Genomic DNA, 16884 nt, shown 5'->3' on the forward strand with positions numbered 1-16884 from the left:
TCATAGTTACTATCTAGACCAAACCATCTCCTTTTAGTGTTAAGGAACCTGGAACCCAGAGAGACTGAATGTCTTGCCCTAGAGGTTCTGCCCTAGAGGCAGGAGGGGAAGCAGAACCTCTGGCTCTGACTCCTACTTGAGTGTCCTTTTATGGCAATCTGTTGCTATTTTTAAAAAATGACCCGTTTGGATAGCTTACACATTAGAAAGCTCTGTGACTTATACCTAAGGTTAGCTTTGAGAAGCTGAAGTAGTTGGCCACCGACATGCTATGATTTTAGGGCCAGGACCCCTCAAAATTACGTCTGTTTCAAAGTCCTTACCATCTGTGTTACTGGTTCATATTATGGTAGTCTCTCTCTCGAGGAGGCCTCTACCAAAATGCCAGACTAGAATTATCACACCATCAGTATTTCCTGATAATTCATATACAACAATTTTCTGATAAGAGCTAGGAAAAAAAAGTATAAAATATGAAAACATGGAATATGCTGCATTAGTTTCCTAGAACTGCCATAACAAATTACCCCAAACTGGGTGGCTTAAAACAACGGAAATTTATTCTTTCATAGTATGGGAGGCTCGAAGTCTGAAATCAAGGTGTTGGCAGGGCCATGCTCTCTCCGAAGAGTCTAGGAGATGATCCTTCCTTGCCTGTCAGTTTCTGGTTGTTGCCGGCAATCTTTGGCATTTCTTGGTTTGTAGATGCATCACTCCAATCTCTGCCTTTTTTGTCACATGATGTTCTCCCATGTGTCTCTGTGTCCAAATTCACCTCTTCTTAAAAGGACAGCAGCATAAAAAAAAAAAAAAAAAAGACAGCAGCATATTGGATTTAGCCACACCCACTCCCCTCCCAACCAATACAATACGATTTCTTCTTAACATGATTATATCTGTAAAGATCCTGTTTCCTAATAAGGTCACATTCACAGGTTCTGGGTGGACATGAATTTTGGGGGGACTCTATTCAACCCAGTACATGAGAGGACCAGCCCGGTTTTGGTCATCAGGGAAGGCTTCTCTGAGGAAGTGATGTTTGAGGTCACACCGGCAAGATGAATAGGAATTAACCAGAAGATGGATGAAGTCTGGGCCTATATGAAGGAGTAGCGCTTCAGGCAGTGGAAACAGCAAAGAGGCTCTGAAGTGGGTAGAAACACAACTGTCAGAGTGAGCCATCAACTTATTCTCCCTTATTAACAGGAGAAATAAAAAAAACTAAGCTAATATGAGACAACACTTACTGCGTACTTTATGCCAGGCACAGTTCTAAGAGCATTAGAAAACATTTCAAATAGAATGGTAATGAAAATACGTCAAAATTCATGGAATGCAGCCAAAGCGATAATTACTGAGAAATTTATAGCTTTAAAAGCTTATTTTTGTAAAGAAAAAAAAAGTTTGAAATCAAAGTTTCCACTTTAAGAAGTTAGGATAAGAAAAGAAAATTAAAACCAAAGCAAATAGAAGGAAGGTAGTAATTTTTAAAAATAAGTAGGACAAAATTAACAAAACCACAAGTTGGTTCTTTGAAAATATTAATAAAATTGATCAATTCGTAGTGAGATTGATCAGGAAAAAAGAAAGAAAACACAAATAGTCAAAATCAAGACTAAAGGAAGAACATCCTTACAGATCCTACAAAAATTTAAAAAAATAATAAGAAAACATAATGAACAACTATATGCTGGTTTCAACAATTTAGATGAAATGGAAAAATTCTTGGAAAAATACAATTTCCCAAAATTGACAGAAGAAAAAATCATCTGAATGGCCCTATATCTTTTATGGTCCCCAGAAGAAAATTCCAGGCCCAGATGGTTTCACCAGTAAATTTTATCAACTGTTTAAGAAAGAAATCATACCAATCTTATATAAACTCTTTCAAAGAAATAGAGAAGGGGGGAATATTTCCTAACTCACGAGGTCAGAATAATCCTGATTCCAAGAGATAAAAAAGAAGGAAAATTACATACGCATCAATATCATTTATGAACATAAACACAAAAATTCTAACAAAACATTGTCAATTCAAATCCAGCAATATCTATCAAAAGGGAGAAAGATAGCTTAACCAAATGAGAGTTTTTTCAAGAAATGCAAGGTTGGTTCAACATTTAAAAATAATCCGTATTATTCATTACATAAACAGAATAAAGGAGACAATTCATATGATCTCAATCAGTGTAGAAAAAGCATTTGACAAAGTTCAACACTCATTCATGATTTAAACCAAAAAGCTTTCATCAACTATAAAGGGAATCATCTTCCTTAGTTTGTTAGCATATTTACAAAAGAACTACATCTAACATGGTTGCAAGGTCAAAGTACGTTATTGCAAGTCTGTGTTTTGAAAGTATTAAATCATTAGAGAAATTCAGATCAAAACTACAATGAGATATCACCTCACACCAGTCAGAATGGCCATCATCAAAAAATCTACAAACAACAAATGCTGGAGAGGGTGTGGAGAAAAGAGAACCCTCTTGCACTGTTGGTGGGAATGTAAATCGATACAGCCACTATGGAGAACAGTATGGAGGTTCCTTAGAAAACTAAAAATAGAACTACCATACGACCCAGCAATCCCACTACTGGGCATATACCCTGAGGAAACCATAATTCAAAAAGAGTCATGTACCACAAAGTTCATTGCAGCTCTATTCACAATAGCCAGGACATGGAAGCAACCTAGGTGTCCATCAACAGATGAATGGATAAAGAAGATGTGTCACATATATACAATGGAATATTACTTAGCCAGAAAAAGAAACAAAACTGAGTTATTTGTAGTGAGGTGGATGGACCTAGAGTCTGTTATACAGAGTGAAGTAAGTCAGAAAGAGAAAAACAGATACCGTATGCTAACACATATATATGGAATCTAAAGGGAAAAAAAGTTTATGAAGAACCTAGGAGCAGGACAGGAATAAAGACACAGATGTTGAGAATGGACTTGAGGATACAGGGAGGGGGAAGGGTAAGCTGGGACGAAGTGAGAGAGTGACATGGACATATATACACTACCAAATGTAAAATAGATAGCTAGTGGGAAGAAGCCACATAGCACAGGGAGATCAGCTCGGGGCTTTGTGACCACCTAGAGGGGTGGGATAGGGAGGGTGGGAGGGAGATGCAAGAGGGAGGAGATATGGGGATATGTGTATATGTATAGCTGATTCACTTTGTTATAAAGCAGAAACTACAGAAATGAACACACCATTGTAAAGCGATTATACTCCAATAAAGATGTTAAAAAAAAAGAAAGCATTAAATCAGAGTTTCAAAAAGGGATGCGATGTCTGGACTGCAGAAGCCATCCTGTAACCATGAGGCAACAGTGATGCAGATAAGAAGCCAATACTAAATATGTTGAAACAGAAAGAGAGAGTTGCCTAGGTCCATCATGGCATCACTAAATCACTAAAATAATACTAGCCACTGATGTACACCTTACTCCTTGTTATGAGAGGAGAATAAAGCCTTTGTTTGTTTAAATTACTTCTGGCTGGATATTCCATTACTTGCCATTAGGTCTCAGAGGCAACATGACTTGTTCAAGTTCCTAAAACAGGAAGGGATGCAGGATGATTGAATGTGAAGCTAACTAAACTGGAAGGTGGAAACCTGGATCCCAGTCCCTGCTATGCTATTCATTGACTGCATAAGCTTAGAAAAATTTAGTTTACCTCACTGGTTCTCACCATCCATACGTAACTTTAAAAAGGGAGTGGAGAGGTGGCTAGGTTGACCTCTAAGGTCTGAAATCCACGATTTCTAAGAGGCAAAAGAGACCAGAAACAAGGTCCTCCCTTCCTCCTTCCCCTCTCTCCCTCCTTCTCCACCTCTGCTTCCTCATTATAAAATCTAACATAAGATAGAAGAGCTCTTTCCTTTTTAAATTGAACTCCAGATTCTTTTAAAACTGTGCATGTGGGAATCTTAATGAATGGATTAGGGCCAGTGAAAACCATCAATATTTAGAACCCAAACAGCATTTCCTTTAGTTATCTTTCTGGAAAAACCTCCAACATGGCCATAGCTTGGCATTCTGTTGGCTTTGCTCTCCAAATGTTTTTACCCATCATTCCAGGGAGACTAAATTGGCAAACGGGCCCTCCTGGCAGTCTGTAAGTGTTGGGAGGAGGTGACTGTGAGGCACTGGATGTCATGGAAACAAAGGAATCAAGTGACCCTTGGAAACAATGAGCCCTATTGCCCTCCTCCGTTCCTGTTTGCCTTCCAATGCACGCATGCACAGACTGGTTTTTGAGCGACTTGGCTAATAATCCTATATATTTATACAGCATTTGTCTTCAAGAAGATCATAGCACTTTACAGACATGACCTCATTTATGAGCCCAGCATTCCTAAGGCAGGGAATGGGCCAGGAGAATTCTTATTTTATGGTGTTTTGTCATGGAGTGAAAGCACTTGAGATTCAGAAAGAGGAAGGGACTTGGTCAAAGCAGCATCAAAATTCACAGGGTTTCCTTCAAACTTTTCTCATCACAGCATGTGACCAACTGGACCATAAAGGGGTCTAGTGGGATGTGGATCATTACACACACATAAACATACACACACACAAAATAGGGAGTGGACATGGTTGCTTTTGCTGCCTACAACCATCCTTCTCTTTTTGGTAACAGTACCTTGAATTTCTGAAGCAGTATGCCTGTCTCGCACTCAGTCCATTTGGGTCAGGACATATGACCCTGGCCTGGTTAAGCAGAGCAATTTCATTCCCTGACCCTGTGATTGGCACATGAGTCACGCTGTTCTGATCAGATATAAGCTACGTTCTTCAATATCAGCTTCATCTTCAAAAAGGATGATAGTTTGATTTTTGTACAGTTTTTGTTTCATTTCTCAAGTCGTTCAGACTTGGGCAGGAAGCAGCAGGTTATTTATTGGCTCCCTTGAATCTCAACGTTTCTGTGTTCCTTCCTCACCCCAGCTAACGTATCATTCTCCTTCCCAGCATCCTTTGTTAATTCCTCATCCCCTCTAGGTTACAGTTGAAATTCCTAGCAAATCAACTCTGGGAATCAGTGGGGTGATTCGATTTTTATTGACAGGTTGGTCTAATACCCATCTCCTTAGCATGACACCCCAAGGCTGTCAGCTTTTTAAGCCTCATGTCATATATGCTCTGTGTTCTAACATGCTTAACTACTTGCTTGCTCCTAAATTGTTCCCTGTTTTCATGCCTCTGGGTCTTTACACACATTTCCTATGGCTGGAATACTTTCCTCTTCCTTGACTGCCTGGAAAAAATCCCTCCTTCTCATCCTTCAATTTGCCTCTTGAAGTTGTGTGTTGTCATGTGACCTCCCCAGGCAAGAAAGTCTTTCTCCTTTATCGCTCAGCACCGTTGTTTGGTGTAACTGTTGTTGGTCTTTGCTGCCATCTTATTCCTCTGGGCATTCCTAGCCTGGAGCAAACATGAATTCCATTCAAAAACACATGCTGTGTGCCCACGTGTGTCTCTCCTGTTCCCTGCAGAACTGAGAAGGTTCTAGCTACCTTGCCTTCGGTAGAAAGAAATAGATTTCACCCCCCTCCTATTGCAATGGACTTTTGTCCCAGCTCCAAATTCATCCCTGTTTGAAATCCATGCTGTATTTTTTTAGGGGAGGTGCTCAGTAATGTCTACTGGAACTGAATTGAAGATTTCATCTTGTTCAAGTCGGGCTAAGCTTCATCTGCCAGAAACTTTGGAATTTCTATATTGTTATCCAACCCACTCATTGTACTTCTTAGCTTTTTTTTTTTCCCTTCATTCCCGACACCTCCCTAAGGAATGTCTTTTTAAATTTTATTTTAATTAATTAATTTACTTATTTATTTGGCCGTGCTGCACAGCTTTTGGGTTCTTAGCTCCCCAACCAGGGATCAAACCCAGGCCCCCTTGCAGTGGAAGTGCGGAGTCCTAACCACTGGACCGCCAGAGAAGTCCCTGTCCTTCTTAGCATTGAATAATACTTATTTGCCTAGACACATCCTGTCTCCCATATCCTCTCCCATTAAACTGTGATCTCTTTGAAGACAGGGCCTGTCTTAGTACAGAGAGAGGCACTTAGGAGGTGCTCAAAACATGTTTGCTAAGTAATCAGTGAATGAATGAATGATATTACTTTCCTTCTTGATCAAAGGGAGACATTGATGAAGATAGACAGAGCTTGGCAAAAGAGGTCTCTTCTCTGCTCACCACCTTTCAAATTCACTGAAGAGAGGGGACAGAAAAGGGAGAAAAAGCAGGGGGTGATCCAGAGACGAGCTTTATCTTTCCTTACAATATTCTGATCCTACTTGCCTTGTGTGCCTAGCAGGAAATTCTGGAGAATTTCTGGACTTGGATGGTGACTTTTCCACTTGTATGATGCAGGTTGAGCCCTAGTTTTACAGTTTCTCATCATTTTAGTTGGAATTGGGGATTAGGAGTCAGATGTGTATTTTCAGCCCGGCATCCTTCTCTGGGATGCCTCCTCTGACCCCCATTTACAATGGCAAGCTGTCCCCCTTGGACCCCACACCCTCTACACACAGCCCCTGCTTTACTTTTTCTCTGTAGCTCCTATCTATCTGACGTACTACAGATTTTCTTATTTTGTTAGTTTACTCTTTGTCTCCCTATATCAGTCAAGAGGTAGAAAGAATATAAGCTATTTAAAGGAAAAATTTAACATAAAGAGCTGTTAACTAGTAGAAGGTGGTTAATTACTAAAAGGTGTAAAAAGAGGTTTCATGAAGGGATGCAGAAGAAGCAGGTGCAGAAAAGCAGCTACTACCTCTGGGCTGGGGCAGGGAGTGGACAGGAAGGAACTGAGGACCCAGGGGACATCCCCCAGCCCCCTTTCTGTCCCCATCCCAAGGCTGTGGTTCAGAACTTTTCCAGTAGGGAGGGTGTGGCTACCTAGGACTGCTACATAATACGCAGACTCAGGGCAAAATGAAAATACAAGGCTCTTTGTTCCAAAGTTATTAAGAATTTCAACACAGTGGCAGCAGAACATGAAATCAGTCAAATGCAGGGCTTTCCTGAGTGCCAGGGCCCACGGCTGACTGTGGAATTGTGCAGCTCTGTGGCTACTGCAGGAATGCATAGCCTGCTGGTGGCAAAGAAATTTGCCGGAAGGTATAGGCTGGCCTGGATCTGTGGAAGCCGCTGCTGTGGCCTGAGGGTGTGGACTGGCCTGGGCCCTGCTGCTGTGCAGAAATGGGCTGGTGGAGTGGGGAGAGCGTGGCTTAAGGAGAGAGCCAGGTCTTGATAGTTCACCGATTTTCAGTGTTATAGAAACCATAGCTTCATGCCCTTTGCCATTTTGCTGTCACAAAGATATATTTTCAAGCTAGAACAATACCACATTCTATTTACTTGTGTGTTATCTGGATTTATAATCTTGAACATCTCTAAACAATACATGTACTCTTACCCCCAGTCCTACAAATGTCTGTGGTGATTCTGGAGGGGAGAAAAGAGAAGGACCAGCCCCCTGGAAAGGGCGACACAAGATAAGACTGAAGATGCAAAGAGAAAAATTAGTGTGAGGCAGAGGAAAGACTTTTTTTTTTAACTTTTTAATTTTATTTAATTCAGTTTTTTATACAGAAGGTTCTTATTAATTATTATTTTATACATATTAGTGTATATATGTCAATCCCAATCTCCCAATTCATCCCACCACCACCCCCCTCCACCACTTTCCCCCCTTGGTGTCCATACGTTTGTTCTCTACACCTGTGTCTCTATTTCTGCCCTGCAAACCGGTTCATCTGTACCATTTTTCTAGGTTCCACATATATGCGTTAATATACGATATTTGTTTTTCTCTTTCTGACTTACTTCACTCTGTATGACAGTCTCTAGATCCATCCACAAATGGATGGATGACCCAGTCCTCTACAAATGACCCAATTTCGTTCCTTTTTATGGCTGAGTAATGTTCCATTGTATATATGTACCACATCTTCTTTATCCCTTTGTCTGTCGATGAGCATTTAGGTTGTTTCCATGACGTGGCTATTGTAAATAGTGCTGCAATGAACATTGGGGTGCATGTGTCTTTTTGAATTATGGTTTTCTTTGCGTATATGCCCAGTAGTGGGATTGCTGGGTCATATGGTAATTCTATTTTTAGTTTTTTAAGGAACCTCCATACTGTTCTCCATAGTGGCTGTATCAATTTACATTCCCATCAACAGTGCAAGAGGGTTCCCTTTTCTCCACACCCTCTCCAGCATTTGTTGTTTGTAGATTTTCTGATGATGCCCATTCTAACTGGTGTGAGGTGATACCTCATTGTAGTTTGCATTTGCATTTCTCTAATAATTAGTGATGTTGAGCAGCTTGTCATGTTCTTCTTGGCCATCTGTATGTCTTCTTTGGAGAAATGTCTGTTTAGGTCTTCTGCCCATTTTTGGATTGGGTTGTTTGTTTTTTTAATATTGAGCTGCATGAGCTGTTTATATATTTTGGAGATTAATCCTTTGTCCAATGATTCATTTGTAAATATTTTCTCCCATTCTGAGGGTTGTCTTTTTGTCTTGTTTATGGTTTCCTTTGCTTTGCAAAAGCTTTGAAGTTTCATTAGGTCCCATTTGTTTCTTTTTGTTTTTATTTCCATTACTCTACGAGGTGGATCAAAAAAGATCTTGCTGTGGTTTATGTCAAAGAGTGTTCTTCCTATGTTTTCCTCTAAGAGTTTTATAGTGTCTGGTCTTACATTTATGTCTCTAATCCATTTTGAGTTTATTTTTGTGTACGGTGTTAGGGAGTGTTCTAATTTCATTCTTTTACGTGTAGCTGTCCAGTTTTCCCAGCACCACTTATTGAAGAGACTATCTTTTCTCCATTGTATATCCTTGCCGAGACTTTCATTTTTTTTATTGTGGAAAAGTAGACATAAACGTAAACTTTACCATCTTAACCATTTTGAAGCGTTTAGTTCAAAAGTGCTAAATATCTTCACATTGTTGTGCCATCAATCTCCAGAACTTTTTCTTTTTGCAAAACTGAAGCTTTGTACCCATCTCCCATTTCCCCTCCCCTCAGCCTCCTTCAACCAGCCTTCTACTTTCTGTTTCTGTGAATGTGACCACTCTAAATACCACCTATAAGTGGAATCATACAGTATTTTATCTTTTGTGACTGGCTTTTTTCACTTAGCATCATGTCTTCAAGGTTCATCCATATTGTAGCATGTGTCACAATTTCCTTCCTTTTTAAGGCTGAACAATATTCCCTTGTTTGTACATACCACATTTTGCTTATGCATTCATCTGTTGGTGGATACTTGGGCTGCTTCCACATTTTAGCTACTGGGAATAATGCTGCAATGGGCCTAAGTGTACAGATATCTCTTTAAGACTCTGCTTTCAGTTCTTTGGGGTATATGCTCAAGAGTTGGATTGTTGCATCATACAGTAGTTCTATTTTTAATGTTTTGAGGAACCACCACACTGTTTTTTTATAAGGGCGGCACCATTTCGCATTCCCATCAACGATGCACAAAGGTTCCATTTTCTCCAAATCTTCACCAACACTTTTTATTTTCTGGGTTTTTGTTTTTGTTTTGATAGTAGCCATCTTGATGGGTGTGCGGTGGTATGTCACTGTTTTTTTTGTTTTTGTTTTGTTTTGTTTTTTATCTTAACCTGAGTTTTGGCAAATCAGGTTAAGTTTTTATTTATTTATTTATTTTTAATTTTGGCTGTGTTGGGTCTTCATTTCTGTGCGAGGGCTTTCTCCAGTTGAGGCAAGCTGCGGCCACTCTTCATTGCAGTGCGCAGCCTCTCTTGTTGCAGAGCGCAGGCTCCAGATGCGCAGGCTCAATATTTGTGGCTCACGGGCCTAGTTGCTCTGTGGCATGTGGGATCCTCCCAGACCAGGGCTTGAACCCGTGTTCCCTGCATTGGCAGGCAGACTCTCAACCACTGCGCCACCAGGGAAGCCCTGTCACTGTGGTTTTGAAAACTCCTCTTGTTTTGAAATGGGAGGGAAGGAGGGCAGGATGAGTGAGGAGGAAGAGCTAATGTGAAGTAAATCAGAGGGACGCTGAGGTAGCTCATAGCTGATCCCCATTTGGTCCGCCATTTTGGTGGCAAGAGAGAGAGGGAGGTGTGGAGCAGGTAAAGGCTGGCAGGGACTGGCCAGGGTTAAAATAGGAGCCAGCGGCGGGGATGAGACAGGTGAGTCAGCTGGTGATGATTATAAAGATAAGTGAGCAGTTGTGGGGTTCCATCTGAGGTCAGGAGGCTTGAATACATAATGGGCCCAATCCCAGTTCTGTGACTGTCTCCAGCAGCCCAGAAGATGGGAAGGAGGAAACAGACTTGGTGGGGCTGCCTGGACTGGTGGCTGAGAATCCCCTTCTTGTTTGTGATGGGCGGGTTTTGGGCTGGCGGAGAGGTGGCGCTGGAGACACAGCCATGCTTGCCTTGGGTGTCTGGTGTGGAAATGGCTACTGGAGTTGGAAGAATAAAGAAATTGTGAGATGAGGGTGTTAGAAGTGCCAGTGAGAACCACGCTTCCTTGTCTTGTGATCAGGGATCTAGGAAAAAAGAACAAAACCTGGGTAAAGGGCCTTCCACAGAAAGCCAGGTTTCCTTATGTAAGACATTGGGAAGAGTTTGTTTAAGGAGATGTTCAGGGACTTACCTGGTGGCACAGTGGTTAAGAATCCACCCGCCAGTGCAGGGGATGTGGGTTCGAGCCCTGGTCCGGGAAGATCCCACATGCCCAACTAAGCCCGTGTGCCACAACTACTGAGCCTGCGCTCTAGAGCCCGAGAGCCACAGCTGCTGAGCCCGCATGCCACAACTCCTGAAGCCCATGCGCCTAGAGCCCGTGCTCCGCAGCAAGAGAAGCCACCGCAATGAGAAGCCCACGCACCTCAACGGAGAGTAGCCCCTGCTCGCTGCAACTAGAGAAAGCCCACGCGCAACAACGAAGACCCAACGTAGCCAAAAATAAAGAAAGAAAGAAAGAAAGAAAGAAAGAAAATTTATTAAAAAAAAAAAAAAGTTCAGCAACACAGGAAAATATAGTGGAATGCAGGCTCCCCAGAGCAAGGATGATCAAAGTGTGATGCCAGGACCAGCAACATCAGCTGCATCTGGAATCTTGCGAGAAATGCAAATTCTCTGTCCCACCCAGTCCCACTGCATCAGAAACTCTGGGGATGAGGCCCAGTAATCTGTGTTTTAATAAGCCCTCCATGTGATTTCGATACATGCTCAAGTCTGCATCCTATATCCCAAGATGTAGTATAATATCCTAGTAGAGGGTCAGACAGGGTAAAGTGAAGAAGAGAAGGAGTAGAACAGAAGTGCATTCAAACTGAGGGCTTGAGGGGAGGAAACAGAAGTCAGGGACATCAGGTGGGCAGCAACTACAGCCCGTAGAGCCACAGAGCCCAGGAGGTTGGGAGATTGGTTGGAGGTGGCACAGTGGGGAGGCCAGAAAAGGCTGTTTTATTGGCTGGATTTGGAAGAATGAGTAGAATTAGTCAGACACAAGATTCCAATGGCAGTGATAATCCACAGGTGAGAAGGCTCACCCAGGATTTCCAAGTCCTGGACCACTTACGGGTTATGAGACCTTGGACAAGTCATTCACTTGCTTAAGCTCCTCTTTTCTCAAAGGCAAAATGGAGATCATATTCCCACTTAATTTGGGTCGTTGCGAGGATTAAATGAAATAATCCAGATGAAGGGCTAAGCATGGGCCTGGCATGTAATAAGAGTTGATAAAAGTAAGCTGTTAATGCTTTATAAAGTAACTTCTTGTTTGGTAGGAGAAGGTAAATCAAGAGAGAAATGAGATCTCTATAAGTGCCTTTCCTAACCACACCCTACCCTACACATACATGTTGGACAATTAATGTTCATTGATAATTAGTCTCACCTTCACTTTTGTCATGTGCTCAGTAGTTGTTCAGTCGTCATAATTTTCTTCATATCAGTACCATCATCAAAGTGTCTTTGGATAGGAAACTAGTGGTCGGGGCTGTGCCTTCTTAGGACTTAGCTCGCTCGGCCTAGAGCCCAGCACAGCTCTCACGGCTGCAGCCTTTAAGAGGCGCTTTAGAAATTAACAAGCCCTGACATTCCTCGTTCACACAGGGAAACCGAGGCAGGCCCAGGGGATGTGGCTTGCCCGACACAGATGGTGGCATAAAAATGATGAGTAATGCGGCATCTGCTTCCCCAGTTAACCTCTCAGAGGCTGGGGAGACAGGTAGAGACAGGTGTCGCCAACCCTCAGGGCCCAGCCTAGTGCAGTGAAAATTTCCCAGATACACAGAGGGTGTCAGGTCAGGCTCAAATGTGGCCCCCCGGGAACCAATCTCACTGGAAAGGACCTGTGTGTACAGCTGGATTCCTGCTCCCCTGCTGGGGAAGAGCCTGGCCTCCTGACCTGCCAGGCTGTTGCTTGTTATGTTTCTAAACAGTATATTCCAACCCTGCTTCCTCAACCAGGAGCCTGCTGCAATTCTTACTCTGCTTTGGGACTTAGGTCTAGAGGTTTATGTTTCTTCCTGGCCTATCCTTTAATATAATGATTATATTGAGGGCATAATTTAAGAAGGTTAAGGAGAATATTTACCACACCCTACCATTCCTTCATTTTTGGGTACATCTCCTTCCACGTGCATAGATCATTTTACATTTTTGCAGTCATGGCACACCTCGGTCCATAAGAGCAATGAGTGTACATCTACTGTGACTCCCATTAATTACTTGGTGCTTGGTACACATAGCATGAGGTCAATAAAGGATTATTGAATGAACACCATTCTATAATATGCTGCTTCCATTTAGCATAATAAGAATATTTCCTTATTTTCCATAGTATGAATCATTGTAATTTTTAATGGTTGCCTAATGGCATGGAATAGTAATGTATTCAAGGCTTCCTTCCATTGGAATTTTGACTCTTTGCTTTGTCATGGTTGTTGTTTTTACTGTTATAATTGTACTGTAAAACATTTCATGCATATTTTATTTAACTTCTTTGGAATTAGTTTCAAATAAAAAATTCCCAAGAAGAATATGATTGCATTACGGAGGTCTGGATAACTTCATGATTCAATGAGTAATTTCTTAAGGGGACCATGCTTCCTGGTAGAGACAATCCATTTGTGCCCTCTCAACAGTATGTACTCATGTATCCATTTCCAGAGTGTGTCCTAGTCAGTGATGAGAGGCACAGAAGCCACCCCCAAGAACCCCTTAATTCAGAACTCTGCTGAGGAGTCTGAAGACATTCATTGGAGGCTCACGTGGTGGGATAGAGTAGATCTTTCGGTTTCTGAGTAATAAAATAGATTATTAATAGGCATGGTGCTTTTCCCACAGGTCCTGAAACAAAAATCCAAAAAATATGGCTCTGATCAGAGCAAAGTCTCTAAAGGCAACAGAGCTCCGGGTGGCCCTTGCTTTGACGCGGAGTGAGACTTTGAGATCTCAAAACCCAAAAAAGACCTGTGTGAGCTTTTCTTTCTCCTCTAACAAGTCCCCATAAATTTAGTGGCTTAAAACATTGCAAATTATCTTACAGCTCAGCAGAAGTCTGACATGGTCCTTGCTGGGCTAAAATCCATAGGGCTGCCTTCTTGTCTGGAGACTCTACAGGAAAACCCTTTTCCTCACCTTTGTCATCTTCTACAGGTTGCCCACATTCCCTGGTTCGGGCATGGCATCCTTTCTCCATCTCCAAAGCCAGCAACATCACATCTCTCTCAGGTCCTTCTCCCATTTTCATCTCTCTCTCTCTCTGACCGTAGGCTGGAAAGGTTCTCTGCTTTTTATTTTTCTTTTAAGAGTTGATAGTGATTTTATTCTGCTACAAGCCACTTTCTGTAAATTTGACTCTTATCCCCATTGTGACACTTATGTCACCGGCAAAATTATTTCCAGATTATCCATCTGCTTTTAAAGAGCTAATGTGATTAGATTGGGCCTGACTGGATAATCCAGGAGAATCTCCCCATCCCAAGGTCCTTAACCTTAAACACATCTGTAAAGTCTCTTTGGCCATGCAAGGATGAAAGGTAATGTATTCACAGGTTTTGGGGATTAAGAGGTGGACATTTTGGGAGGGAGGGATGATTCTGCTGACCACGAGATCTAAAATGGACATATATTTCTAAATTAAAAATATATGCATTGGGGCTTCCCTGGTGACGCAGTGGTTAAGAATCCGCCTGCCAATGCAGGAGACACGGGTTCGAGCCCTTGTCCGGGAAGATCCCACATGCCGCAGAGCAACTAAGCCCGTGCGCCACGACTACTGAGCCTGTGCCCTAGAGCCTTTGAGCCACAGCTACTGAAGCCCGCGCGCCTAGAGCCAGTGCTCCGCAACAACAGAAGCCACAGCAATGAGAACCCGCGCACAGGAACAAAGACCCAACGCAGCCATAAATAAATAAATAAATAATTTAAAAAATGCATTCACAGAACATATTCGTTATTCTGAATATGAATTCAGAATACATACACATTACATATGCTCATATACATTATTCATTCACTTGTATAATGAATGATTAAATTGGGTGAATCAAGTACAAAAGTATGAGCTCGGAGAACTCTTCATCACCCAGTGGTACTCAGAGAAAATCCTCTGGGATGCCTCTCCCTCACCTCTGACACCAAGGTTAAGCCTGCATCTCTGGACCACTGAAACTGCCCGTCTCCCTTCCTGTCCAGATCCAGGCTTTGCACAACTGCCTGCCCTGTTGAGGGGGGGCGGTGCTGGGGCTGAGGGGTGGGATACCAGTCAAAATGAAAGGGCAGGGGAGCATGAGGGAGACCCTGAAGGTGGCCCAGTGCCTTGAGAGCCTGCTGAGGATGCCCCTGTTTTCAAAACTCTGTTTATGGGGATTCCTTTCGCAAAAACAGCATTTTCTTCCTTGGTGGTCCTCATCCTTTTGCCTTCCCAAGCTGCTGCATTCTCCCCACCTGGATCTTGTGTTTAGGAAAAGTTCCCCTGGAGAGGCTCTCTGATGAATGACCCTGCCAACAGGTGGTGTGTGTGTGTGTGTGTGTGTGTGTGTGTGTGTGTGTGTGTGTGTGTGTGTGTGTGTGTGTAGCTGAAAGACTAGATTAGCTGAGCTTTTTTATTTTCTCCATTTGTCACTAACATGAATGGAAATACAAGGGAGGGTGTAGAATGGCATTCCAATTCTTTCCAGAAAGCCTGGAAGGTGAAGGTGTGTGCTGAGAGAGGGCTCTGAGTTCAGGGATATGCATCTGATGGCAAGCGGGCAGCAAATGAATTTCTTTGGGGATGCTACGGTGGTTCTGGACCCACCTGTTACAGCGAACTCTGAATCTGAGCTCTACAGGGATCCTGAAGCTCTGTTGGTCCCGAGCCTTTTCGGAGTCTTAGAGTGAGGCTCCCGACTCACCACTAGATGGCGCCCGAGCTGTGGCTCACCGCCGCCGCTCAGGAAGAGGGGCCAGAAGCGGGTTGGTCTGAGGCTCCTCTGAGGAGCTGGGTGATCCCTGGGCTGCAAACGGTCGCTCACGGAGATCCACCAGGTAAGACGCAGCCACTCCTGTCCCTCCCTGCCTCGCTGAATTTCACTTTAATATCCCCCAGGACTAACCTAGGCAGTTTTTGCTCTATTCTGTGGATCCCATCATAGATTAAAAAATGGTCTTTTTGTTCCTGGGGCTCCAGAGAGAAAAATGAAAATTGAAAACCGATTTGTTTAGTAATCATATTTTGTTTATTTGTTTATGGACAACATTGAGCCAGAGTGACTTGGGTTTAAGTTTTGGCTCTCATTTTCTGGACAGTCCTTTCTGGGCCTGTTTTCTTACATGTAAAAGGAAAATAGCCATCCCTGCATGATGGGGTTGTCTACGAGTCAAATGCGACAAGGATGCAGTGTGTCTAGCACAGCGCCCAGCGCTTAGTAGGCACTTTGCAGGGGGCGAACCCCACTCACCTTAAGACCCCCTCAGCTATCTCAGTGCCTGGGGTGTGGACGGTAGGCGTTGTGAGCAAGTGAAAAAACTAGTTCATGATTATAGTTTACTCACCTTGATTTTACTCCACAAACCTCCTATTACTGAAATATGAAGTTTTGTCCAGGGTTCAGAAGATTATATCACAAAACTCCTGCCTGCAGATTCTAGCAATCTGATTAAAGGAGACAAGATTAACCAAAACATATTTAAGAGAGAACACAGAAGCTAATAAATGAAAAATGATTCAGAATGTATGATACAGACTGGTTACAATTAAATTTGTAGTTTCTCCAACAGGGCTCAGTTTCTCAAATTCTGACGTTCATGCTAGTTTACATCTGCATTGTTTGTCAAGAGTAGGCTGTTTGTCAGATCCCGGATATTTTGCTGGGAAAGAAGAGGCCTCATTTTGCAGCAGGGACATTATGTCTAGAAGGCAGACCTGCCTGGGAATCCAGGAGGTGTGATGAGAGCGGCAGGTTCCTGGGGATGGGATGGAGGTGCCTGGAGACAGAAAAAAGGAGTAAGAAAAGGGAAGTGAAAGGGTATCAGAGGCAACATTTAGCCACTCTACTATTTGGCTGATGATTTCTTCCTCCTTCCGAGTATGAATCAAGTCACAGAGTTTAAATCTGGAAGCTACCTTAAAAATGTTCTGGCTAGATCTCCAAAATAGGAGGCTTTATATAATATCTCTGACTAGAAGCATTCAAATCACTGCTTAAACACTTTTAGGGACAGGGAACTCACTGCCTTGGAAGAAAACAACTTTTTAAACAAAATTTAATTTAATTTATTTTTTATACAGCAGGTTCTTGTTAGTTATCTATTTTATACGTATTAGTGTATATATGTCAATCCCAATCTCCCAATTATCCCACCTCCACACACCCC

The sequence above is a fragment of the Hyperoodon ampullatus genome (assembly GCF_949752795.1).
Source record: "Hyperoodon ampullatus genome assembly, chromosome: 6".
Classification (NCBI taxonomy): Eukaryota; Metazoa; Chordata; class Mammalia; order Artiodactyla; family Ziphiidae; genus Hyperoodon; species Hyperoodon ampullatus.